We start from the raw sequence: 2,828 nt of genomic DNA, 5'->3' as shown, positions 1-2,828 counted from the left end.
TAGCCCGACTGCTCGCTCAGCCTGCAGTCGATGTGCATCGACGCCTGGTTCCGTAAGGAACTTGGTCTTACCTCAAGACGAAGGAGGAAAGGTATTTCGAAAGTGTGGACCTATGTTACCCACCTGGTGACTGCCCTTCGGTACCGCCACTGTCGAAGCACATTCGGTGCGACAACCTTCGGTATCGGGATCAGCTGGCGTGGCAGACCCGCACACACACCGGACATAGTTGGTGTCCACCGACCGAGTCAGAGGTGTTCGGGCCCTGGACTCCATGTCGCTTTAAGCGACGTCGGCCAGAACAAGGTTCCGGCCCGACTTGTGGCGGTGAACGGGACGTGGCACCTTGTTACCCAATTCGTGATGTCTCGTTGAGGACATCAGAGGCACTCGAGACCTCGTGTGATACTGTGTTAGCCACACAGGAAGCGCATTCAGCGCCTTCCTCTGCAGTTAAGGTATGGGCGACCGTGTGTGGGTCCGTGTTAGCCACACAGGAAGCGCATTCAGTGCCTTCCTCTTCTGTTTAGGTATGGGCGACCGTGTGGTCCTAAGTTATCCACCTGGCTAGCGCTTATATGCATAACCACTGTCGAAGCCCGTACGGCGCGACGGCCTTCGGCATTGGACGCTGGTGGTGTAGCAGGTCCACACGCCGGGCAAAAGACTCATGCTCGTAGCATTGCCGCAGTGGAGCATGGTCTTGCTGTACGCACAGCTGTCAGCGCGTTGACAGCTCTGAAACGCTTCTGCGTCCTGGTGGTCTGTATCAGACGCCTAAGTCATGACGGAGGTGGGAACATGACTCACCAATGCTCCGCCATAGACCTGGACTGGTAGGCCCTTCTCAGCCTTGCCACACCAAAGTCCGGGCTGTGCCTTATGTTCGGCACAGCCATGCTGTTCATGGCGAGAACTGCAAGCGACACCGAGTGCGCGAGTTCATCGAACCCAAACGTCCAGGTCCGTCGAGGACCATTGGTACTTCCTTCACCGTACCAAAGGCTAGTCCACCAAGGACCAGCCCACGACCGCCACTCGACATAGAGTGCAGTCGGATGTCGCTATGCCAAGCGACGTTCCGGTGGCGTATCAACGCCCCAGAACTCATCAAACGTTCAAGGGGTACCGTATCCCCGTACACCGAGTGTACTACCAGCAGCCCATCACTGCCCTTCACCGGTTTGAGAGAACCACGTCTCTCTGGGCTAAGTCCCGTGGTGCGCACAACCTGCACACCCGTCACGAAGGCTTAGCGCTCTTCAGTAGGCCATACTGCCTCTACAGGTGGCCGGAGAGGCTTCGTCCACCTGGCCGTGGCCTGCGCTACCGGACTTGGGACCAACGGGCCGTCTTCTTCCCGAGGACTAGCGAGGGACACACACGCTGGTAGTGTCCATGTCCGCCGCATCCATAGCAGCGAACTAAGCTCTCGGCTGAGCTTAAGTCCATGGGCTCGGGCTCGCTGTACGCACCGGTATCAACGGGCTGCGTGGCAGCAGGAGCAACAGCGTCATTGCTGCGATGCTCCGCCTCCCGAGGAACGTCATTCTCATCGTGGCGATGTTCCTCTTCCCGAGAAGTACCAGCCTGCTTGTGGCTGTACTCTTCTTGGGGGGAGATTTGAATCGCCTCCTCCATAGTTGTCGCTTGCACCCGGAATAGCTGGGTGCGAGCAGAACCGACCTTCAGGTCGTCCATGAAGACTGTTGTCTTGACGTCTTCAGGCAGAGGATTCCCTGCCAGAGATACCACCAACTTGCGCATCTGCGCGTACTCCTGCAGCTCATGTTTACCTTGCTTACACGCGAGAAAGCGTGAGCGCTGGCGGAATTCGTTGTTCACCGATAGAAACGCGGATCAAAGCTGCCCACACAGCTGAGCCCAGGATGCAAAACATCTAGGTGATGTCGTCTCCCTGGTGTATGCCCAGTGTTTGGCACGCTCACAAAGGTTGGACAGGGCACAAGCCACCCAAAATGGCTCGTTCGAGATGAGACCAGCCTTTATGGCGATCTCAGCCACTCGGACCCAGAAGTGAAGGTTCTCCCCTTCCTTCCCCTCAAACGCGGGGACCTTCAGCCACACCGGCTTAGGCCTGGTTGCCTGGGGAGCGGCCATCGTGGCCTCCCAAGCTCTCGCGGACATGAGCGATGAGACCACGCTCGTAGATCTCAAACGCAGTCACGCGTTCGTATTGCTCGACAGGCGTCGTCGCCGCCAAGCTGCGAAGGACATCTTGTCCAAAGATGCCTCCCATCTTCCGAACAGGCCCGTACTGTGAGTCGTTTAAGCGAGTTAGCTCACTTCGGTCCATCGTGGCTCAAACGCTGAGCGCAGAGGATTCGGGTAGTTCAATCTACCCGCGAATGTGTAGGATTGACTACGAGTGCTACCAAATGTGACGGGGTCACACAGCACCTTGCACAGAGGAAGTGCTTAGGGGTATTAACTACCCGAGTGAGCGCCAGTCCACGTGTTGCCGGCCTCAAAGGGGACGGTTTGCTAGTTAGAGGGGTAGATGTAAGGCTGATGTATTTACAAGTAAGATAGGCTTGGGTCTCATACAAACTAGGGATACCTATAGTGGAGCTAAGTAGTCATGCACTGACTGGCTCCGAGAGCACCTGGTACCGTGTACCAGGTGTCCACAAGAGTGACGGGTCACTCTTTATGTAACATGGGGCACACTGGATTGTACCCCGCTACAGAGGTCCTGCATAGCCTGGTGGAGTCAACACCGGCCGAGCAGCTCAAGCGCGTTAATGCGTTTGACGTTTACGAGCAGAGGCTCATCGCACATGTGCGGGAGCGCTGCAGGCTCCGGC

This window comes from Phytophthora infestans, genomic scaffold (genome assembly GCF_000142945.1).
Source record: "Phytophthora infestans T30-4 supercont1.24 genomic scaffold, whole genome shotgun sequence".
Classification (NCBI taxonomy): Eukaryota; Oomycota; class Peronosporomycetes; order Peronosporales; family Peronosporaceae; genus Phytophthora; species Phytophthora infestans.
Note: the sequence above shows the minus strand (reverse complement) of the source record.